This window comes from Humulus lupulus, chromosome 2 (genome assembly GCF_963169125.1).
Source record: "Humulus lupulus chromosome 2, drHumLupu1.1, whole genome shotgun sequence".
Lineage (NCBI taxonomy): Eukaryota > Viridiplantae > Streptophyta > Magnoliopsida > Rosales > Cannabaceae > Humulus > Humulus lupulus.
In genome coordinates this window covers 21,900,912-21,927,313 of record NC_084794.1, presented here as the reverse complement: position 1 = coordinate 21,927,313, position 26,402 = coordinate 21,900,912, and the positions used below count along the sequence as shown (strand labels likewise).

Below are 26,402 nucleotides of genomic sequence, written 5' to 3'. Positions count from 1 at the left end.
AGGTAGTGATGGAAGTCTGGACTATTTTTAGACATCATATCTATTCTATATAATAAGTGTGTAGATAACGAAAATTCTTGGTTTTAACAATTTTTTATTTTTTTAATGTTAACTTTAACGGAATATTCTTATATTTAACAAAATATTCTTATATTTAATGGTAGTTTGTAAACACTTAAACTTAAATAAAATAAAATAAAATAAAATAAATAATTAAAAAAATTAAAATAGAATATTTTTGAGATATTTTACAATGATAATTATTTAAAAATAATAAATAATTAAGCAAATTAAAATATGATATTTTTTAGATTTTTTACCATGATAATTATTTAAAAATAATAAAATCATACGTTTTATAACTTAAATAAAATTTAATTGAACTTAAAGTCACTTATTAGAATAATATCATATTAAACATATAATATAATCTATTGTGAATTAGAAACAAATTGTTTTTTTTAAAAACTAGCAAAAAACTTAAATTTAAAATCTACGTATAATATTTAATATTACATTAAACATATAATAAAAAATCTCTTGTTGTCACTTCCAAATTCAAAAACTAGAACAAACATTTACTTAAACAAAAATAAACAAATAAATTATTTAATTAAAATAAGATATTTATTCGAAATTTATATGACATTAATATAAATTTAATAAAAATAATTAATAAATTTTATAAATAAAACTAACCAAACCGTGCATAATATGCACATTGTTTATATCTAGTAATAATAATAAGTGTGCGGTGCTCCAACCTCAAAGTGTTTCAAACATGCAATTTATAATAATAATAATAATAATAATAAGAGATTTTGCGATAAAAATACACAATGTTTACAGAATGTAACATTTAAATACCCAAACTTTTTTTTAAGGAAAAAGTACCCAAAGTTGCTAAAATGTAGCATTTAAATACCCAAATTTTTTTGCGTAAAAAATATCCAAAGTTGCTAAAACATTGTACTTTACTACCAAAATATTAATAAAAATATATTTTAAGTTATAAAAATCATTAAAAATATACAAAAATAACTTAAATTAACTTTAAAATTAAAAATGAGTTTATTTAATAGAAAAACATTTTTGATTGAAAATAGTTTTAAAAAAATCAATAACTAAAAAACTATTAAAAGAGAATTTTTTTTATTAAAAAACGTTAATATAATAAAAATATATTTATTTACTATTTTCATTAAATAAAACTATTCTTTAATTTTAGAATTAATTTAGGTTATTTTTTTATATTTTTTTGATAATTTTAATGATTTTTTATAACTTAAAATACATTTGTAATAATTTTTTTAATTGTTTGGGTAGTAAAAGTGCAATGTTTTAGCAACTTTGAGTATTTTGCCGCTAAAAAAAGTTTGGGTATTTAAATGTTACATTTGAGCAAATTTAGGTATTTTTCCCGTAAAAAAAAAGTTTTGGTACTTAAATGCTAAATTCTGTAAACATTGAGTATTTTTGCCATAAATATCTCTAATAATAATAATGGAGGGTAACATGTGATCGAATAAAAGGATCAAATGGAGAGAGCGTGTGGTAGGAAAATAAGTGGAGAAAGAATGTAAGAAATAAGAAATAAAAAAGAATTGGAATAAAAAAATATATAAAAGCAACATGTGACTCATAAACATCAATATCATTGCAAGGTGACTGTAACATTAAAACAATTAATACACAAAAATAAATTGAACAACAATGAACCAAAAACTAATAAACAATAATTGTTCAAAGACAAAATCATCATCTTCTTTAATCACAAAATCTTGTTCGCCACTACTCTCTCCTCCCCCTCAACAACCTCCTCAAAATGTAGCACACATAGATATCAAAACAAAACAAAACAAAAACAAAAAATAATAATAATAATTAAACAATATTAAAAAATAAAAACAAAACAACATTGAACAACACAAAAATAATCTGGCTAACAACAACAGTAAGACAACTAACAAACAACACAACAAAAATTGAAAAACAACAAAACAAATACTAAAAATAAATCATTCAGCATTACAAATTTGCAAAAATGGACATAAAAAATTCAATAATCAAAATGGTATGTAATACAATGTAGCGCTTTTTCTTCACAATAAAAAAAATAACATAGAATTCATAAACATGCTTTCTTCTCACCTCTGGATAAGAGAATCAAACCCCACAAAAGCCTATTTATTTATTTATTTATTTAAAATTACATATTTCATGACTCTCACACACTTGTAGACAACAAAGATAGAATAATATCCACAAAAACCTTGCTAATTAGCTCAAACTCTACTAGAGATAGAAAGTCCAAAGAGAAAGATAGAGAGAAGTAAACAAGAGTGAGTCAAAGAGACAATCTACAATTCAAAACCTAGAATGATTAGCTTGTTTCTTAAACTTGGAGGGATTTTGGTTTTTTTTTATAGAGGGATCACTTTTAAATCCACTTAAACTTTTCAAAACAAGATATTTTATAGTTACAACAATTCTGGAAACTTTTTTTAGAAATGAAAAAGGTGAAGTAGAGCTTTAAAAAGTCATAACATTTATGAGAAAATGAAGAACACTTTTAAGCACTAGCCAGTAAAAGAATATGTAGAAGAAGAACAATTAAAAGTGGAAGTTGGGTACTTCGGGTAACGCGTGATAGTGAAAAGAAAGAAAAAAAATAATGAAAAGAGAGAGTGGAGAGAGAGTTTTAAAAAATGAGTGGAAAGAGAGTGTAAGAAAGTTTTTAGTAAACTTATATAAGAGCATTAAAGTTAAATGAAACAGTAGAAAAGAAAAAAAAAATGACATGTGGTAGTATAAATGTAACAAATATGTCATTTTTGACACTGTGTAAAATTCTCTTTCATTTTTATCTTCTATATTTTCTCTCTCTCATTTTTGTCATCTCTACTAGAAAATATAGAAAGAAAGAAAACTATGAAGAATAGAAAGGAAAATATTTGTATATGGAGAGAAAATAAAACTAGTTTATCTAAAAGTTACTTTGCTATCCTCAAATTATTTTGTTTGTGCAGATTAATTCTAGTATCTTATAGCACTTTCCCTTAGATGCGTTATTTGAGCAAAATCAATTAAATCCTCATTTTGAGTTTCTTGTAAGTGCACTTGCATTTGTGATTATTGCTCAAAAATATCATTTTATTAATTTTAAAGTTTAACATTAATTAAGTTTTAAATAATATTTTCATGGATTTATTGTAATATATTTTATATTTGAAAATATTAATGTTGATTTAATTTGTATTTAATTTTCAAGAAATAAAATGTATTTTTGACACAAACAAAAAGAAAGAAGAAAGAAAGATATATAATTGAAAAAAAAGATAATAAAGTGGTATTTTTGAAGGAGAAATAGGCCCAAAACTAGGCCCAAAAAGGAGCCCCGCCGCCTGCCAAACAACCTATGGCTGTTCCCCACCCACGCTGCCACGTGGAATCCTGCCATTCGTCCACCCGAGCCGCTGAAGCCGAGCCAAGCCAACCAGAGCCTGCCACGTCGCCTGCTGTTCCCCACGCCCCGACCGGTCAGCTGCCACAATCAGTCCCTGTCTCCCACGGCTCAACAATATTTGTCCCCACTTTGCACCTATTTTGCAGCCATTTTCCCACTATTTTGTACACGGTTCTACATGTTTTTGAGTCCTATTTACACTATAAATAGAGTACCAAATGGGGTAAAATTTCATCAGATTGTGGAAGGAAGAGTAGAGAGTATTGGAGAGAAAAACACTTATTTTTCCTATTTTTCTTTTACATTTTTGTGAGTCAAAACAATGCCTATTTTAGGCTATATTCTCTTGTGGAAATGCTAGAGTGGAGTTCATGTTTAACATTATATTTTTAATATATTGATTCTTTATTTTGTTCTTCATTTCTATATATTTGTTACAATTAAATTTATTTTCTTCAAATTTTTATTCTAAATTTATTATTATCTTTTACATAAGTCTAGTCATGCTCTTCTTATGTAATTTAGGTTTTTAATTTAATTTAGGATATTTGTTATATTATATGCTTTTTAGTGCATTCTGCCATTGGTATTTTGTCGCTCTAAAGTATATAATATGATAGGTTTTTAAAATTAGAAGTTAGTATAATTTAATTAAAGAACATATTTTAAGGTGAGCTTTATTATATATATTTTCCAACTATAATTAATGGTGTAGAATTATAGTTGAGTATAATGAATCAATTTTATTAAAATATAGATATGTTTGCATGAATGAAACTTATGCATTCCATATTTTCTTTCTAATTCTAATTCCTCAATTTTGTTTATTTAATGTTTATATTCTTTTTCAAAGTTACATCATTTCAAAGTTTATTATTTCTGATTTACTAATCTTCCTTTTTACTTGTATTTTACCTCTCTGTGGATACGACATAGCCCGATTACTATTGCGACCGCTTAGGAATTTATTGGGCGATATCAATTTTTGGCGCCGTTGCCAGGGAGGTAATTCTACAATTAAAGGTTTGCATAGTAAATTATTTTTTTTCTCTATAAAAAAAAGTATAATTTTTAATTTCTCTTTTATTTTATTTTTCCTTAGTAATTTTTTTTTATTTATTCATTTTTTTTTTAATTTTTTTTTTTAGGTTTAGAATTTTATTTTCTAGATTTAGGTTTTTTTTTTTCCGAAAAAAGCATAAAATTTTAAAAATAAAAAATAAAACAAAGTATTGAGAACATTTGTGTAATTGTGGAAATTAGTAAAAACCAAACTTGTTCTGTCTTAGAAAAATTGGTTCTTAAATAAGGCCTGTGTTAGCGTTACCCTCCAATCTTTTCTAAGAACCTCGGGGAGTTCTAGAAAAGCTCTTGGGCCTAAAGTGGTACCTTGGCAGCCTTTCCAATTGGCCTGGGAACATTTTGGTGTATACTTATTGCATTATTACACATTTGCGCTTATAATACTTACAAAATAAAAATATATATTTATGCCACGAAACAGAGACGCACTAGGGAGATTTGTGAGACAACAAGTAGAAACTTTAGAAAACTCTCCTAGATCGTCGTTTTCTTCCATTCGTTCAAACACTCCCGATTCACCAAGACTTCCCGAACCACCCACGATGCTCATCAAGATGAAGTCCAACCAAGAACGCTACAGGAATATTTACATCCTACGCGTACAGCCACACCTTCATGCATAATGTATCCCAACAATATGCCAAATTTTGATTTCAGACCCGACATGAATAACCTCTTACCAACCTTCCATGGGTTGGAAAATGAGAGTCCGTAGGTGCATATACGGGAATTCGAAGAGGTGGTGGCTACATTCAACAACCAAGCTGATGTCACCAATATTGTGAGATTGAAATTCTTTCCTTTCTCGCTTAAAGACAAAGCAAAAAGCTGGTTGTATTCCTTAAGGCCTAGATCTATCAGAACATGGGACGAAATGACAAAAGTATTCTTTTCCAAATATTTCCCGCCCCATAAGACTAACAGCCTTAAGAGGCAAATATCTACCTTCATCCAGAAAGACCATGAAACTTTCCATCAGGTCTGGGAGAGGTTTAGAGATTTGATAAATCAATGCCCACATCATGGATACGAAAGCTGGCGTCTGATCAGCTATTTCTATGACGGTCTCACAACCGGACAAAGACAATTCGTACAAATGATGTGCAATGGCAAATTCCTTCAAAAAGATCCTGTTGAAGCTTTCGAGTACCTTGACGATCTTGCTGAAAAGTCCTACACATGGAATGGACCGAGTCCTATGGACAAGCCACGATCAACTGGAATCTACCAATTAAGGGAAGATGACAACGTCAAAAGCCAAATTGAATAATTGAGACAACGATTCGAGGCTTTCAAATCTCAAGAAGGTAGAGGAATCCACATGGCTGCAAAGGTAGAGACACGAGATCCATGCTTCATCTGTGGAGGGGTAGAACATCAACCGCAAGAGTGCCCAACTCTTGGTGAGCTAAGAGGAGGAAATGAGGAACACTGCAATGCTTTAGGGGATTACAAGAAGCCTTATAACCCTTTCTCAAACACTTACAATCCTGGTTGGCGCAACCATCCAAATTTTAGCTGGAAGGATTCGAACCAAGCATCCGGAAGCCAATGGAGGCCTGAGCAGCAACAACCACCAAAATCATACATTGCTCCTCAAAATAACATGCAGTCAAGTAATTCTCTTGAGAATACTTTGCAAATGCTTGCACAAACTTAGATAGCCTCAACTCAAGAGCTCAAATCTTGTTTCAAACAAATGGTAGAGGAAATGAAGGACATGAAAATCCAAATGACAAAGCTAAACACTACTTTGGCGATTCAAGAGCATGGGAGACTTCCCGCTCAACCTCTAATCCATCAAAAAGGGCAACACATGGCACAAACCTTCTCCTCTGCAGATACAAATTTCAAAGAGGTTAATGGCATCACTACTCGAAGTGGTCAAAGTACGGTTTCACCGTTAACTAAGACAACGAGTACGTCAATGCCCGCTCCAGATGATGATGTGCCAATAAGCATTCCAGTAAAGGCACCCTTTCCTCAAGCTTTGAAATCCACTGGAAAGGTACTGGAAAATCAAGGTGAAATCCGAGACCTTTTAACACAAGTGAAGATCAACTTGCCATTGTTGCATGTGATCAAACAAGTGTCGGCTTATGCCAAGGTTATCAAGGATTTATGCACCGTTAAAAGAAAGCACCATGTCAAGAAAACTTCATTCTTGGCAGAACAATCTAGCGCGGTAATTGACTGCAAGACACCGCCTAAGTACAAAGTTCTTGGTTGTCCCACCATCTCATGTCAAATAGGGGAACAGGAATTTGGTCAAGCACTTCTAGACTTAGGAGCAAGTGTAAATCTCATGCCATATTCAATATACTTGCAATTAGGTCTAGGAGAACTCAAGCCCACATCTGTGGTGCTACAACTGGCTGATCGATCAGTTAAGAAACCTCGGGGAATAGTAGAAGACGTTCTGATTCAAATTGAAAAATTCTATTACCCTGTTGATTTTCTCATCTTGGAAACTCAATCTGAAGTGAGTATAGAGTCCAAAATTCCCATAATTCTCGGTAGACCTTTCCTCGCAACAGCAAATGCACTCATTAACTGTAGGAATGGTCTCATGAAAATCTCTTTTGGGAACATGACTCTAGAAGTGAATGTTTTCCACATCGGCAAACAACCCCCCGATAACGATGAGTGTTTCCAATCCTATCTGATCGATACACTTATTTCGGAAGAGGTCAAATCGAAATACACTTCTAGTCATTTTAATCACCTCTTCCAAATTTCATAAAGTACTGAGCCCGATGAGTCTGTAATCAACCCTGAAATCATCAAACACTCACAGGCTAGAAGAACCATGTTTTGGAATCCAATCTTTGAGGAACTCCCTCAAGATCGAGAAACACCAAAACCATCCATTGAACAAGCTCCTCAACCAAATTTGGCCTAACTTCCTGACGGTCTTAAGCATGTTTTCCTGGGAGCTGACAACACTTTTCCTGTCATAATATCCTCCAAGATCGATGCCACACAAGAACGCCAACTCATCAATGTGTTGCAAGAACAAAGAGATGCATTAGGATGGACGATAGCTTACATCAAAGGTATTAGTCCTTTAATTTTCTCCCATCACATTCAATTGGAAGACGGGGCTATACCGCGTCGTGACTCTCAAAGAAGATTGAACCCAACGATGAAGGAAGTTGTAATGCCCCGAATTCTCCGATGAGGTTAAGTGGCGGTTTAATTGGCCGGGAGGGCCGTAATTGTTTAATTACGCCATTAAATGAATATATGCATGCTTATGTGAACTATATTATGATATAATGATATATGCATGCATGTGGGTCCACATTTATTATATTATGTTGTTTTGATAATTTGGCCCATTGAGGGTAAACTTGTGTATTTGGGTGCATGATGTGATTTGTGAATGAGATTCCATTATTATGGAGATATATTCGAGTTATTCGGCATGAGACGGTCATTTTTAGTGGATTAGCGATTTTGTCATAACGGGGTCAATTTTGGGGTAATAGGAATGTTTATTTGATGATAAATTGGGAATATTTGAGATCAGGGTGAAATGCTGGAGGTTTTGACTATAATGTCCCCGGGGGTGTTTTCGGGACCCCGAGCATTAGGTTTTATTTGAGGTTACTTAAGCTTGAAGTAGCTGTCAGATAGAACGTACGATTAGAAAACCTCTCGTTCTCCTTCGTTAGTTCATTTTTGTCACCCGGAGCATATTTGAAGAAATCTCGAGTTCTAGGAGTCAGAATCGAGCGAGGATCGAGGCATAGCGATCCTAGGAAAGATTAGAAGCTTCTTAACCGAAGGATTCGATGGAAAACAAGCTAATCAAAGGTAATCGAAGTTTAAGTTTTGAGTTTTTCTGAGTTTCTAAGCTTTGAATTGATTTTGTGAATTGTTGAGTTTTCGATTCATTTGAACCTTGGGTTTTGAGGGTTTTGATGCATGGGGAAGCTTGGGAACTTTGTTTTGATGATTGGGGAATGCTTAGGTATGATTTTGGAGGCTTTGGAGTGTTAAAAACACGGTTGGGAATGACCCAGGGTGAAGGGCCGCGACCCTGTTCTTGGGGCGCCGCGGCCCTTGATGGAGGGCGCCGCGGCCCTTGCCTCAAAGAACCCTGGGGGCCGCAGCCCTTGCCATGTTTTCGCCCCGTTTGCTCGTTTTGACCCCGGGAACCTAGTTTTAGGCCTTGGGAGTGTCCTTACTACTTGGATTAGTTTGGATTGATCTCTTGGAGGCTTGATAATTGTTTGAGAACCTTTGATTATCATGTTATTGATGGTATCCTATAATGTGTTATGATTAGGTAACCGCTAAAAGACTAAAAGCTAAACCGTTCTCAAGGGTCGTTCTTTTGTTCATTCTAGCTCGAATCAGAGGTAAGAAAACTGCACCCCAAATGTGACATGCATGGTTATTCATGAGGCATGTTGGTTGAATAAATGTGGACATGAATTGGATGTGGAATACTTAGCAAATGTTGCTCACTTGTGCATGGTACTGATTCATTAGTCAGATTTGGCAAAGGTGCTAGTATCAACTGTGAAGTTGTGACTTATTAGTCAGGTTCGGCAGTGGTACTGGGCACTGGTCACAATGGGCTGACTCATTAGTCAGGACGGCCTTAGCGTGTTCAACGCAAGCTAATAAAGATTAGATCTAATCGACTTTTTGCATTGAATGAATCAAAGAGCATTAATGTCGGACCGACCTCAAGGTCGATGAATAATATAAGCGCTTGAAGGCTAGTGGCTTACTTAGTAGCCACTCTTCCACTTGAAATAGTGACATGCTTGTCAGTCACTCAGTATGGTTTACCAGAGCCTGTTGAAGGCTAGTGGCTTACATAGCAGCCACTCTTCCATTTGAACTAATGACTTGCTTGTTAGTCACTCAGTATGGTTTATCAAAACCTCACGTGATATTCACTCATCTGTTTGAAAGCTATGAGCTCTGTGTGATTATAGTGATAATTATTTGATGACGTTTACATGTAATGTTATGTTTTCTTGCTGGGCTTTGGCTCATGGGTGCTATGTGGTGCAAGTAAAGGAAAAGAAAAGCTCACCTAGCCTTGAGTGGAGAGATTTGATGGTGATGTGTACATATGCGGCCGCTTGACCACCACGGCCAAGGAGTTCTCAGAGGAACTAGAGGTTTACCCTATTTTTGCTGCTTAGGTCAGCAGGGTTTGAGATTTTGGAACAGTAGTGACCCTTTTGAGTTGTAAATAACTTGTAAATGTTCTTGTGGGCCCATGAACAATTTATATATCAATAAAACGTACCCTTCCCTTTTTACTGGTTTTCCACCTTAACCTATTAATAACACTTAGATCACGTTTTTAACCAAAGGACTCAGGCAATAAGTCAAATTTCTGGTTCACCGTAACTGTTCTGGGGTAACCAAGGCGTTACAGAAGTAGTAAAGACTGAAGTCTTGAAACTTCTGGATTCTAGCATAATCTATCCTGTGGCTGACAGTAAATGGGTCAGCCCAACTCAAGTTGTTCCCAAGAAATCTGGGGTAACAGTGGAACAAAATGAAAAAGGGGAACTTGTTCCTACCAAGGTCACAACTGGGTGGCGCATGTGCATTAATTATAGAAAGTTAAATGCAGCCACCCGCAAAGACCATTTTCCACTTCCATTCATCGATCAAATATTGGAACGTGTGGCAAGTCATCCTTTCTATAATTTTCTTGATGGTTATTCAGGGTATTACCAAATCGAGATTGCCTTAGAAGATCAGGATAAGACAACATTCACTTGTCCTTTTGGTACTTTTGCCTTTCGGCGTATGCCATTTGGTCTGTGCAATGCTCCAGCCACTTTCCAACGATGTATGATGAGCATATTTAGTTCTATGATCGAGAAATGTATGGAAGTATTCATGGATGATTTGACAGTCTTTGGAGATTCCTTTGAATCAAGCCTTCTCAATTTAGAGTCTGTGCTTAAACATTGCAAAGAGAAAGGCTTGGTACTCAACTGGGAAAAGTGTCATTTCATGGTACCATCAGGCATAGTCTTGGGGCATGTCGTGTCGGAATGAGGAATTGAGGTTGATCAATCAAAGATTGAACTCATATCAAAGCTGCCCACCCCCAAGACTGTTAAAGACATTCGATCTTTTCTTGGGCATGCAGGATTCTATAGGAGGTTCATACAAAAAATTTCGATAATTGCTCGCCCTTTGTCAAACCTCCTAGCAAAAGATGTTGTGTTCAGTTGGACACCTGAGTGTGAGGAATCTTTTCGAACGCTCGTTGCAAAACTCACTTCCGCCCCTATCATTCAGCCACCAGATTGGAACTTACCTTTCGAAGTCATGTGTGATGCTAGCAATTATGCTATAGGGGCTGTCTTAGGTCAAAGAAGGGAAGGGAAGCCCTTCGTTGTCTACTACGCAAGTAGAACTCTTAACAATGCTCAAATGAACTATTCTACCACTGAAAAAAAGTTACTTGCTGTAGTATTCGCACTTGACAAGTTTCGTTCCTACCTGATTGGTTCACCTATCATAGTCTTTACGGACCATTCCGCCTTAAAATACCTCCTTTCCAAAAAGGATGCTAAGGCGCGTTTAATTAGGTGGATCCTTTTGTTACAAGAATTTGATCTGACTATAAAAGACAAGAAATGAGTTGAAAACGTGGTAGCGGACCACTTATCTCGTCTTGAATTTTCTGATTCTGCTGATGGCCCAGCCATTCGAGATGACTTCCCTGATGAACATCTCTTCGCAGTCACTAAGTTGCCATGGTACGCTCATATTGTTAATTACTTAGTGACTGGCGAACTTCCAAATGCATGGAGTGCACAAGATAAACGTAAATTTTTGGTCGAGGTTCGTAACTTCTATTGGGATGACCCATATCTTTTCAAGTATTGCCCTGACCAATTTATGAGACGTTGCATTCCAGATGATGAAATTTTTATTGTTCTGAACTTTTGTCATAATGAAGCTTGTGGTGGTCATTTTTCTATGAAAAAAACTGCTGCAAAAATCTTACAGTGTGGTCTTTATTGGCCCACTTTGTTCAAAGACACTAACAATTTCTATCGATCATGTGAAAGGTGTCAGAAATTAGGTGCCCTATCTCGTCGACATATGATGCCATTAAACCCAATTCTTGTAATAGAAATATTCGATTGTTGGGGGGTAGACTTTATGGGACCATTTCCACCTTCTTCTGGCTACCTTTACATTCTTCTCGCCATAGACTGTCTCAAAATGGGTGGAAGTTGTGCCTTGTCGAAATAATGATAACACAACTGTTGTGAAATTCTTAAAGGAAAATGTGTTATCTAGGTTTGGCACACCTCGGGCTATCATAAGTGTTCAAGGCACCCATTTTTGCAACTATTATTTTGAGACCTTAATGCAAAAATATGGTGTAATTCATAAGGTTGCATTGCCTTATCACCCACAGACAAATGGCCAAGCTGAGTTAGCCAACCGAGAAATTAAGCAAATCTTAGAAAATACGGTTAATCTTGACCGCAAAGATTGATCCTCACGACTTCTCGATGCTCTCTGGGCATACCGAACTGCTTACAAAACTCAGCTTGGTATGTCTCCTTATAGGCTAGTCTATGGTAAAGCCTGCCACCTTCCTGTTGAGCTGGAACACAAAGCTTATTGGGTAGTTAAAAGCCTAAATTTTGATTTCAAGGCGGCAGGACTAAATCGTAAACTTCAGTTGTCAGAAATTGAAGAGTTAAGGAACAATGCTTATGACAACTCTAGGATTTACAAGGCTAAAATGAAAGCGACCCATGACAAGCAAATCCTAAGAAAAGAATTTGAGAAACCAACGAGTGCATCTTTATGACTCTCGTCTGCATATCCACCCTGGCAAGCTGAGATCAAGGTGGACTAGCCCATATGTTGTGAAAACCGTCTTTCCCAACGGTGCTGTTGAGGTCATAGACCCAACTGGTGGAAGAGAATTCAAAGTAAATGGCCAGCGACTGAAACACTACATAGAGAGGGTAACCCAGCCTGAAGAAGTCACTCTCGTGGAACCGGTTTACCAAGTCTGAGTAGTGTTCCAAATTGTTTGTACATAGGTTTGTTTTCTGTTTATTTCCCTTTTGTCATTTTATTTTATTTGTTATCATTTTGTGTTTTCAGTTTTTCATGTTTTAGAGAATCAATATTCGCTCTACCACTCGACGCTCGCTATCCAGGTGTTCTCTTTCCCAGCTCTTTTACATTTATTATCTTTTGAGACATTGAGGACACTGTCAGATTTTGGTTGGGGGCGGTGAGCATATTCATGTTGATTTTTGTCATATTAATATTTTCACGGTCAAATTTTTTAAAAATTACTTATTTATTTTTGCAAAATGTTACTTTTGAGTCAATTTTTGTTATCTGTATTACTAAGAGTTTCTCTAGAGTTACCTAATGCACATGCCAATTGTTGTGGTAAGTTGGTTGTTAGCACATATTTGCTTAGAAATTTGCCATGTTTAAGTAATTCATTCTTTTGTGTGAGAAGTGAGACTTGAGAAAACAACTTTTAAATTTTTATTGATTCTAAGAGATGATTATAATTATTTGGACAAGGTATTGTAGTATGAATGGATGATGTTTTAGGGGTAATATTTTCTATAGAAAAATCTTATTAGAGAGCCTTTTATTATGTTGTTCATGAAAAAGAAAATGAAAAAAAAAATAGAAGAAAAGAGAAAAGAAAAAAAGAAGAAGAAAAAATATATATATAAAAAAAGGAGAAAGACACAACAACAATATTTCTATCATTTTCAATTATGTTGTCTCTTGTGTCCAAAAAAAAAAGTGTGTTTATTAATTTCATGTTATGGCTCTTAGAATAAATGTAAAGATTGTCTATTAAACTAAAAATCCCGAAAAACTGGTTTTGTGGTACTGTAACGTCCCTAAGGTAGGGTACGTCTGCCACATACTCGTAATTCTAGGGTTTACGAGTATGTAAGGCACTTGACCAAAAGAATTAAATAAAATGATACGAAGAAATACAGAAAAATTTAAAACTTTTATATAAACTTATTAGAAGAAATTATTACACGTATGAATACTTTAAATTTAAGGCAGCCATATGAAAACTCTAAACCATTATTGCATTGCTACTGAGTCCGTGCTCCACAAGTTGCTCAACAGCTAAAGCCACACCTGGAAAAATGTTGGAAATTAACATAATGAGCTAACGCTCAGTAAGCAAATCTCATGCATACACATACACATGAATGTCGTGAGTTTGAAGTGCCCATATACTAATATGCTGACTTATATACTTATGCATTTCATTTATTGCTCATACACTTTCAAACTTTACTTTTATGCTCTTTCTTTTGGTTTCACATTTTTATGGGCCCGATTTCACTTGTGCACACTGTTTGATTCGGCAAATGCCTGCAGGGCTTATAACAGATATCATATAGAATCCCATGGGTTCTCCTCCGGCTAGCCATCATCTCAGCTAGGCTCATCATAACACTCATTTCATCGTTGCCATAGCTGCCATACTTATTACACATATGGAGGAGAAAGACGGGAACATGGCAAACATATCTGAATGGTCAACTCTGACCTAGCCCACACTAGTGGACGGCCACTATAAGCCTTAATAGACCTCCGTCTTCTTTACTGAACTTACTTGATTGCTTCATCGAAACAGTGGCACCCTTTTTAACATCTTATTATCACTTTGCTTAAGCCTTGTGTCATTAAAATGTTTAACTTTACATAAAACTTTTCAAAGCATTTCATAACTTTTCTCATATTCATATGCATGGTCTTATATCACATAATAATGTATCACATAACTGTACATGCCATGCATACATGCTGATGCTGAAATGCCAATGTTCATGTTCATGATTCATGTTGATGGTATTCAATCAAGGCATTGTATCACATCTCATATAACTCAAAACATCTTTAGTCATAATACATGAAGCTTTGGGTTGGTGGCGTTGTTATACCTTAACGTAGAGCTATGGCTTAGGTCTAAGGTTTCCAGCCTAAAAACTTAAACGCTTCATATATCATAACATATAACAAATCATGAACATAGAGTAATCCACATATCCATCAACATAAGAACACATACTTGCACATAATTCATATCATTCTTAACCAAGTAAGACATCTTTCACATATCACAGAATTCATCAATTACATATCACACAACACCCTTATGGTGTTCATATAACCATTCTTCACATACTTATCATATGCATCATCATCATACCATACTTAACTCATCAGATGTACACAATCAATGTAGTCATGCATCTTATACTTAAGCACAAAAGGTGAGATTTACTTACCTTAGGTCCTTAGCTTATTTTAAAATTCCTCACCAAGAGTCAATCAATCAAATCCATACAAATCCTATTCAAGGCACATCATTTATTAAATTCTATCAAAATCATAAATATACACTATTGATAGTGTATATTAATAATACCAGAAACTATATAAATGATAATAATAAATTATTATCAACGTAATGCAAATAACTCTTCATATAAAACCATGCTTTAAACCTTGCTCATAAGATAATGTACCCTTATGATAATAATAATAATAATCCCAACAAAAATAATAATTATCGTCTATAATTAAACTTATTTCGATATTAATAACAAAATACTTCAATAGCAATACGTATATGGATGTATATATTCAAATAGTCATTTTATAAAAGAAATCGAATTTTTAACATAAAGTTGTAATAATCAATATAATGATAATAATATAAATATAAATATTTATATTATTATTAATTAGTCATAATATCAATTCCATTGATATAATAAATATACTTTCTCCAAACTTCACTGGTCTTACAAATATCAATAACTGTAAGAAACTAATATTTGATATTATTTTAATATTCAAATATTAATATACAATAATAATGGTTAGATAATAGGTTTACTATAAATCATACTTTTCATATATATATATATATGAATCTGTATTCTTGATTTACTTAACAAAATAATAACAATAATAATTAAAATTACTTAATCATAATAATTTCCATATTAATATAAAATCAATTAAATATGTATTTTTATACTTTATTTAATATCTAATATTTTCTAGAAAATTAGACAGCACAACGGCTATAAAGTGGACAATTCCAAAATCAAAACCTGTATAAAAAATATATATAATCCCAGACAGCCAGTAAATTACAGAAAATATTCCATATATCAATAATATATAATTATATACCATAAATACACATAATAACAATTACTCTAATCAATCACAATTAAATCACAATATATAGGTTAAAGAAATTATACCAAAATGATCGGGTTCCACAATAAGTCAAACGATGATTTTCTGAGACTCAAAACGTACTTCGGAACCTCGAACACTAGGTTTCGACCGTCGGTCTACGGTGGATCGCGGTGGCTCGTGGTGGGCCCACCACCCAACTATGGTAGATGTAGGAACAAGTTATTGGGTTTTGAAGCCCACAACACGAGGAGCACGATGGTGGTGACGGATCGGCAAACGGATGCCCGAGGTGGCCGAATCGCAACTTTGAAGTCGCGGGGTGGCCGAACTTAAATCGAGTGGTTGAGGCGTTTAATCGGCGAGTGAGCTCTAGATTCCCGCGTGGGTCGATAGTTCGGAGGCCTCTGAATCCAACGGTCCGGCGCGTGGCTAAAAATGGTGGCCGGAAAGTACTCCTGCGTCGTCGGCAACAGTAACACGTAGAGGAGAGAGAGAGAGAGAGAGAGAGAGGGGTTTTCTGAGGAGAGAGAGAGAGACTCGGGTAAAAAAGAAAGGCTGAAGCCTTTTCTTTTCTTTTTTTTTTTTTAAAATTATTTTTAAAATTACACTTGGACCCAAAATATTAAAATTATTTTCAAATAAGCCCTTTAGCAAAACTTTCTTAATTTTATAAAAATCCCCAATTAAAATTATATGACATTTGGGTCCAATACTTGACTACTCAAGTTTCTCTCTCTTTAATCTCATTAAAAACATAAAATCATATTTTAAACACTATTTTTCCATTACTATTTCTTAAATTTGTAAACTTGTACATTTTATGTATTAAAACTCTGATTTATAATAAAAATGTTGGATATTACAGGTACTCTTTATGGCGGTTGTCCAAATAGTTTATTTCCTATCTTCGTTTCAATAATTATATATGAGTTTGTCCTAAATATATACCCATTTGATGAGTGCTTACTTCTTTTCCAACTCCATGAGTGAAACCTTAAACTTTAAATATTTTCAATTACATGAAAGGTTAATGGAGTTGAGACTTTTACTTGGCATAATTTCAAAGGCTTTATGTGCTATGGTTTGCGGTAAGAAGGTACAAGTTTGGTGCACACACTCACAGCTCTAGATTTATTCGAAGTAATTTTGATAACTCTTGTTGACTTGTTACTAACATTTTGTGTTAATACTTAAGTTATTTTTATAATTTTTGACCGGAAATATATCATGTTGACATTTATCATTTCGCTTGAATTGCTAGAGACTAGCAATAAGCTGGTTTGGGGTTGTGATTAGTGCTCAAAAATATAATTTTATTAGTTTTAAAGTTTAACATTAATTAAGTTTTAAATAATATTTTCATGGATTTATTGTAATATATTTTATATTTGAAAATATTAATTTTGATTTAATTTGTGTTTAATTTTCAGGAAATAAAATGTATTTTTGACACAAACAAAAAGAAAGAAGAAAGAAAGAAATATAATTTAAAAAAATGATAATAAAGTGGTATTTTTGAAGGAGAAATAGGCCCAAAACTAGGCCCAAAAAGGAGCCCAGCCGCCTGCCAAACAGCCTATGCTGTTCCCCCCCCCCCCCACGCTGCCATGTGGCATCCTGCCATTTGTCCACCCGAGCTGTAACGCCCTAAACTCCAGGGATCGTTACGGTGTGCCTTGTAAACAGTGCTAAACTCGCTAATCGAGTCATTTGGCCAAAATCGTGTACTAAGTATGATTAGCGGTTTTGTAATGACCCAACTACTCTAGACTTTTGGACCATTAACGAAAACTATACATAAACACTAATTCTTAATAACACTTACAAGTAACAAGATCATAACTTTATTAAAACTTAAAAATAACAAAAGTCAAACTTATATAAAATTGAAGTTAGGATATGAGATCCCATTGTTTTAAAATCAAAACATGACATAATGATAATTAAAAAGAGATTACATAACAAAATGCGGAAAAATACATATAAAAACCATAAGAAACAAAAACTATATCCTCAAATCGAAACTCTCGGTTCTTTGAATCCATTCGGCCTCAATACACATTCCCCAAGCTTCCAAGAACCTTTCCCGCCATTAGAATTATTTTCCTGCACATATAAACAAAAAGGAGTGAGCCTAATGCCCAACAAGGAAAATCTAACATATAGCCATATACATAAAAATTCATAATGCAACATAAAAACATACCATAACACTTATGTCACATACATACTATAATGGCCATTATTACTTGGGGTCCCATAAACTAAACAAGTCATATGCCCATTAGATTAGTGGGGTCTTGCTAGCTAAGCAAGTCATATGCCCATAATCTATTTGGGGCTTGTTAGTCATATAGGTCATATGCCCAAGTCTACAATCATACTTAACATAACATATTACATGACATAAAATCATAAGATAACATATAAAAGCATATAACACATAAATCCTATCTTATTTTCCTTACCAAAATAACCGGGATATGAGAACTGATTTGGGACCTTGGAACACTCCTAAAAACCATTTATAATATGGTGAGTATATTGAAGAAAAGGGATGAAAGTGAAGAAGGAAACCTTGTGCTTAAGAACTTGGATTTCCTAACCAAGAATAAGAATAAGGTTAGAATGAGTAGAAGACTGTTGACCGCGTTTTTGGCCAACGACGTGAGAACGTAAAAAACGACAAACCTTCAATAGAATTCAAACGACACAGACAGTTTAATAAAGAAAATAAAGAACACACACAATTTTTATAGTGGTTCAGCCCCAATCAGTTGGTAATAGCCTAATCCACTTAGAGATTTGATTATTTTATCTACACTCAAGATCAGATGAACCTTCATCAACTGAGTTTCTTCAGTGTAAATTTTCAGAATACAAAAGGGTTCTCTTTCAAGAAAAAGCACTTTCTCTCTCTACAAAACTCAGACCAAAACTTCAAACTGCCAAAAAGTCTAAAAAGAAGAAGAAGCCCCCATTTCTAATCCCATAAGTCATCTATTTATAGGCTTAGGATCATACATTTGATATCCCCTAGAATCGGGATATTTCATTATATTTATTATATATAAATTACAAAAATATTCAAAATATAGCAGAACACCAAATTTGTGGGAAGAATGAGAGATTCCCGCGTGTGCTAAGACCGGTTCTTGTTGGAGCCGTTTATGGGAATCTTGACTTAGTCCTCCTCTATCTAGTTGATCCATATCTCCTTCAAGCTGGTCGAACACACCTCTACTGGATAGTCACACACACTTAGCTGGTAGGATATATACTTGCTGGTCGGACATGTGCATGCTAGTTAGAGCTGTAAATACGGGCCGGGCTTTTGAGCACGGCACGAAACCGGCACGAGCACGACACGACACGAAAAAATATGGGCTTGGGCCAGGCACGGCACGACACGACAAGCTCGAAGGCACGACACGAAAGCACGAACAAACTAGCTCGAAAGCACGACATGATAAAAAACCCGATATTTTGACATTAATAATCATAATAAATTTTTATTTGTCAATAATTAATAAATTAAAATGATAATATATGTCTTATTTTTTTCAATGTTTATATTTTTATAATTATATTAATTTATTTTAAGATTTGTTAGTTAAATTTTTAGCATTTATTAGTAGGTATTAAAATTCGAATAATTATCTTTGATATAATTTTGTGTAAAATATTGTTAAAAAGTATATAAAAATATCTAAAATTATAATTTAAACAAAGAAATGTATTTGGTTTGGTGGTAAGTCCATTGATGGTTAAGGAGGAGGTGGAGGGTTCAATTCTCCATCCTCACATTTTTTAGCAAAAAAAAAGTGGGCCTAAAAGTGGGCCCAAATTTGGGCTCGAATATAGAAAGTGGGCCTAAAAGTGGGCCCGAATATAGAAAGTGGGCCGGCCCGAATAAGGAAAGTGGGCCGGCCCGACTTGGGCCCGACACGGCACGAGCACGGCACGACATGGACCGGGCCCATGGGCCGTGCTGGGTCTACTCTTTCAAAAATGGGCCGGCACGAGCACGGCACGAATTGAATATGGGCCGGGCCCGGCCCGACCCGAATTTACCGGAGGCACGAAAAATGTGGGCTGGGCAGCCCACATTTACAGCTCTAATGCTGGTAGGACATACACTTGCTGGTAGGATCACATGCTGGTAGGACATGCAAGTGCTGGTCGGACACATGCATGCTGGACATATGCAAGTGGTAGGACATGCAAGTGCTGGTAGGACATGTGCATGCTGGTAGGACATGCACTCCTCTCGTCTACCACGGCACTCTGGTCTAGCATGCCATGCCTCTCCTCTAACATGGCACTCTGGTTTAGCATGCCATGTCTCTCCTCTAACATGGCACTCTGGTCTAGCATGCCATGTCTCTCCTCTAACATGACACTCTGGTCTAGCATGCCACTCTTGGGCAGTAATGTCGTGACTGGTCAGACAAGGTCATGCCTGGTCGGTCATGACACTTCTCAAGCCAGTCAAAATTTTATCACAACTCTGAGGAGTCAATGTATTTATTGACTATTTAATGTGTCTTTTACGGACCATGTACTGCCACTTGTCACCTCTATTGCCACGTCATCGATCTCCAATTTTTGGGGATAACAAAGACTATGAGAATTTTGTAAAGAACATAATACAGAAATGGACTAGAGTTTGGAAATACCTTGAAGACTTATATGACCAATCTAAACCTTGAACCGAAATGTGAATAAACCTTACTTCCCCAAGTGTTTGATAAGCTTATAATTCCCAACCCAAGTGTTTACACTCTCACACTCACCTAGCAACTTGCAGCCTCTGAACTTAGAGTAATAGATGAATAAATGGCTGGGTACAAGGTCCTATTTATAGAGTTTAGGAATGAAAAGATCTTCATTTAACTTGAATAAAAATAATGGCTTTTTAAGTGAAAATAATTTGAATTATCGTTCAGCAGAGGCTGAAGACTCGTTCAAAAAGATGCTGGACTCATCTAGAGGTTGAAGGTTTGAATGGAGAACGTTTTTGAAAACTTTCAAAATATGCTGAGAAGGGCGATATATCGCCCCCTGTAGGCGATATATCGCCTGGGCCAGTATGCCCGAGGCAATCGTGCAATGTTTCGTGTTTTTCGTATCTTCGTGCTGCGATATATCGCTTCCTATAGCTGTGATATATCGGCATACGCTGAATATTTAAACACGAAATTACACATTTTTAGCTTAATTTAAATTGAGTAAACAGCCTTGACTAAGCATTCCAACGTTTTCAAAGCTGCTGACTGACCTTAGAGTATTCAAATTTTAACCTTAATAAATTTAATCCTCAAAATACTTAATCATTAATAAACCCATACATAACATGTGCTATTATCTAATTGGTTCTTATCTAAACCTTATAGTATAATAAATATTATCCTCAATGTCAGTCATATTAATCAAACCTTAGGTTAAAATTACTATTCTTAAACTATAGGTTAAACTTAGAAAATCTACAAGTACTACTATGAGTGTCCAAATAAATCCTGGTCTGAACCAAAAATCCACAGTCATAAAGATAATTCTATTATTACTATTATACTACTATCTAACTTAGCTCAGTAAAGTTCTTGGACTCTACAGGTTTAGGGTTTAAAAAAATTTGTTTAAGATGTAACGTTTCATTAGAACGTTTAATATATATGTTGGGATCCCCAAAATTATAATTTCAGAGTCTATTACAAAAAAATATTTACAACAGGCCGTTCTACGCGGCAAAACAGGGTTTAACCCTAGTTCCCCTTTAAACCTTGGCCGTGGCGGACGAGCAGTTGCATATGTACATGTCATCACCAAAGCTCTCCAACTCAAGGATGGTTCAGCTTTCTTTTGCCTTTACCTGCACCACATAGCACCCGTGAGCCGAAGTCCAGCAAGAAAAACACAATATAACTTAATATAATATCAACAACGATTGTATTAATTATTCAGGACCAACAGTCCAAGCAAGTAGGTGACTATCACAAAAGTCACAAATGTGGGGAAACAACCTTTAGCCATGTGATGATAGGATCACCAGGGCTTAACAGATATCAAAAGTCACTAATATGGGAACATCACCCTTTAGCCATGTGACGATAGGATCACCAGGGCTTAACAAATAAGTGAGCATCTCACTAGCTTTAACAGGATAGGTGCATGGTGATTAGTCACAAACATAACCTTCCTCCTGACTCTAGAGTCATAACTGTGGAACAACGTTCCCTAGCCATGTGACAAATAGTCACCGGGGCCATATGCCCTGGCTCTGAATATCTGGTCTTAGACCAGATAAGCGCTTATAAGTTCATCGACCTTAGGGTCGGTCCAGCGTTAATACCCCATATGAGTCATTCAACGCTAATATCGATTAGATCTAATCTTCATTTGGCTCGGCGTTTATAACGCTATGCCATATCTGACTCTTAGGTCAGTAAAACCCGACCAGTGCTCAATTCATTGTGAACTTGACTAATAAATCACAGTCTCACAGATGGATCTAACACCATTGCCGATTCTGACTAATAAGTCAGTGCCATACACAAGTAAGCCATGCCATTGAACATGTATCACAAGTCCCATATCTATATACAAGGTATTCAGCATGCTTACTTAACAAGTACTAGTACAATTAGGACTATGCACGAACACAGAGGCCCAAGCTCTGAACAACATCATACTCAATGTATAAGGCATGTCCTATTCACATGTTTCTTGTGCATCATATGCATTATATTTAACAATCCAACATGCACCAATAATAGCCATGCATGTCATACTTAAGAATCAACCAACATGCATCAAGAATAGCCATGCATGTCACATATACACAGGGTGCAGTTTTCTTACCTCAGATTCGAGCTAGAAAGATTAAAAGAACAACCCGTGAGAACGATCAACCTTTAGTCCTTTAGCGGTCACCTAATCATAACCAAACGCGGGACATCATCAATAATAATGATCAACATAGGTTTCCACACCAATATCTAGCCTCCGAAAGATCAATCCCAACTAATCCAAGTAGTAGGAACACTCCTGAGGCCTATAGCTAAGTTCCCGGGGTCAAAACGAGCAAACGGGGTGAAAACAGGGCAAGGGATGCGGCCCTGGCACCTTGGGCTGCGGCCCCCAGAACTTCCTGAAGCAAGGGCCGCGGTGCCCAGCAGGCACAAAGAACCCCACCTGCTTCTTCAAGGCAGGGCCGCGGCCCCCAACTCTTGGCCATTCCCAAACGTATTTTTAACACTCCAAAGCCTCCAAAATCATATCTAAACATTCCCCAATCATCAAAACAAAGTTCCCAAGCTTCCCAAAGTTCCAAAACCCTCAAAAATCAAGGTTCAAACCAACCAAAAACTCAACAATTTACAAAATCAATTCAAAGCTTAGAAACTCGGAAAACTCAAAACTTAAACTATGATTACCTTCAATTGGGTTGTTTTCCGTCACATCCTTCGGTTAAGAAGCTTCTAACCTTTCCTAGGATCGCTATGCCTCGACCCTCGCTTGATTCTGACTCTTAGAACTCGAAATTCCCTCAAGAAAGCTTCGAACGGTAAAATAAGCTATTGGGAAGGGAGAGAGAGACTTTCTAACATATGTTCTTATCTGACAAGCTACTTCGAGCTTAAGTGACCTCAAAGAAAACCTAAGGCTCGGGGTCCCGAAAACACCCCCCCGGGGACATTATAGTCAAAACTTCCAGAATTCCATCATGATCTCAAGTACTCCCAATTTATCATCAAATAAACATTTCTATTACCCCAAAATTAACCCCGTTATGAAAAAACTGCTAACTCATAATCTAGGATCGTCTCATGCCGAAGAGCTCGAATATATCTCCATAATAATAAAATCTCATTCACAAATTACAACATGCACCCAATTTACAAATATGCCCTCAACATGCCAAATTACCAAAATGCCCTTATCATTATAAATTGTAGAGTCCAAGAACTCTACTTAGCTAGTTATTTAGTAATATTATAGTATGTTTAGTATTATCTATGTAACTGTGGATTTTTGGTTCAGACTGGGAATTATTTGGACACTCTTAGTAGTACTTATAGATTTTCTAAGTTTAATCTATAGTTTAAGAATATTAAGTATAACCTAAGGTTTGATTAATGTGACTGATATTAAGGATTATATTTATTATATTATAATGTTTAGACATCAACCAATAGGATTTAAGCACATGTTATGAATGGTGATTAAGGATTAAGTATTTTTTAGGATTAAATTTAATAAGGAGTAAAGTTTGAATGTTATAGGGTCAGTCAACAGCTTTGAAAACGTTGAGGGCTTAGTCAAGGCTGTTTACTCCATTCAAACTTAGCTAAAAATGTGTAATTTTGTGTTTAAATATTCAGCGTGTGCCGATATATCGCAGCTATAGGGGGCGATATGTCGCAGCACGTAGATACGGAAAACACGAAACGATGCACGGTCGCCTCGGGCATACTGGCCCACGCGATATATCGCCTACAGGGGGCGATATATCGCCTCCTCCAGCATGAATTCAAACTCTTTTGAATTCTTTTCCTTTCAGCCATTCAAACTTCTTCAAAAGTCCAGCATCTTTTGAACGAGTCTTCAGCCTCTGCTGAACGATTATTCAAATGATTTTCACCTAAAAAGCCATTATTTTTATTCAAGTAAAATCAAGATACTTTCATTCCCAAACTCTATAAATAGGACCTAGTACCCATCCATTTCTTCACCTTTTACTCTAAGTTAAGAAGCTACTAGTGTTAAGTGAGTGTGAGGGTTTAAACACCTGGTTTGGGAAAATCATAAGCTTAAACATCATAAGCTTATCAAACACTTTGGGAAGTGAGGTTCGTTAGTATTTCGGTTGTGGTTAGATTGATCTTGCAAGTCTTTGAGGTAACCAAAACTCTAGTTCATTTCTGTATTATGTTATTTTCTTTCTCATAGTCTTCTACTCAATCTCTAACCTTAATCTCTATTTTTGTTAGGGAATCTAAGTTCTTGAGCACATAAGTTTCGGTAAGCATGTCTCTCAAATGATTTAGTCTTCTCATTTCCTTTTCATCTCTTTCCTTCTTTCAACTCACTCTTGTTCATTATGGTTTTAGGAGTGTTCCAAAAGTCCCAACTCAGTCCATTATATCCCGGTAACTTTGGTAAGGAAAATAGGCTAGAATCTATATGTTTATGTTTATGTTATCTTATGTGTTATGTTATGATATGTTATGAATATGTTATAAATGTGCTTGTTTGTAGGCTTGAGATTATGCCCTATTTGACTAACAAGACCCCAAAAAGATTGTGGGCATATGCCTATTTAGCTGGTAGGACCCCACTAATCTCATGGGCATAAGCTTGTTTAGTCTATGGGACCCCAAGTAATAATGGTCATTATAATAAGTGTATTATGTGTTATGATATGTCTTTACGTTATTATGAAATTGATTTGTATGACTATGTGTTAGATTTTTCCTTGCTGGGCATTAGGCTCATTCCTTTCTGTTTATGTGCAGGAAATAAGCTTTAGAGGCGGAAAGATTCGTGACGCTTAGAGGATGTGTATCGATGGTGAATGGAGTCAAGGGGCCGAGCGTTATTTGATTCGAGGATGTAGTCTCATTTTAATTTTTATGGTTTTATATGTATTTTTCGCATTTTCTTATGTAATTCTTTTCATTTAAATCATGTTTTGTTTTTAAAGACAATGGGATCCCAAATCCTTCTTAGTATTCTGTTTATTTGTAAGTAACTCTTATTTTTACAAGTTACTCAATAAAATTATGGTATTTTCATAAAAATGTAAGTTTTATGTATAGTTTTGTTAATGGTCCAAATAGTCTAGATTAGTGGGTCATTACATAAATACACCCATATGCATGCATTTTATCATCATATAATAATATAATTCACATTAACACACATATGATCATTAAATAGCATCATAATTCAATTATGGCCCTCCCGACCTCCTAATTAAGGTCCTAACCCTTATTAGGAAATTTGGGGCATTACACGAGCCGTCGAAGCCGAGCCGAGCCACCTGCCACGCCTGACGAGCTGCACCTGCCACAACTGACGCCACGTCCCATCCGCCTGACGCGCCAGCCACCCGAGCCAACCGGAGCCTGCCACGTCTCCTGCTGTTCCCCACGCCCTGACCAGTCAGCTGCCACAATCATTCCCTGTCTCCCATGGCTCAACAATATTTTTCCCCACTTTGCACCTATTTTGCAGCCATTTTCCCACTATTTTGTACACGGTTCTACACGTTTTTAAGTCCTATTTACACTATAAATAGAGTACCAAATGGAGTAAAATTTCATCAGATTGTGGAAGGAAGAGTAGAGAGTATTGGAGAGAAAAACACTTATTTTTCCTATTTTTCTTTTACATTTTTGTGAGTGAAAACAATGCCTATTTTAGGCTAAATTCTCTTGTGGAAAGGCTAGAGTGGAGTTCATGTTTAACATTATATTTTTAATATATTGATTCTTTATTTTGTTCTTCATTTCTATATATTTGTTACAATTAAATTTATTTTCTTCAAATTTTTATTCTAAATTTATTAGTATCTTTTACATAAGTCTAGTCATGCTCTTCTTATGTAATT

General features: G+C 35.3%; 1 non-coding gene across 1 annotated transcript; it reads right to left on the bottom strand.

Annotated features, from left to right (window-relative positions):
• Window positions 1-5,471: 5,471 nt before the first annotated feature.
• Window positions 5,472-5,578, bottom strand: LOC133820540 (small nucleolar RNA R71). Its single transcript, XR_009886947.1, has one exon. It is a non-coding gene; the product is annotated as a small nucleolar RNA R71 (small nucleolar RNA).
• Window positions 5,579-26,402: the final 20,824 nt, after the last annotated feature.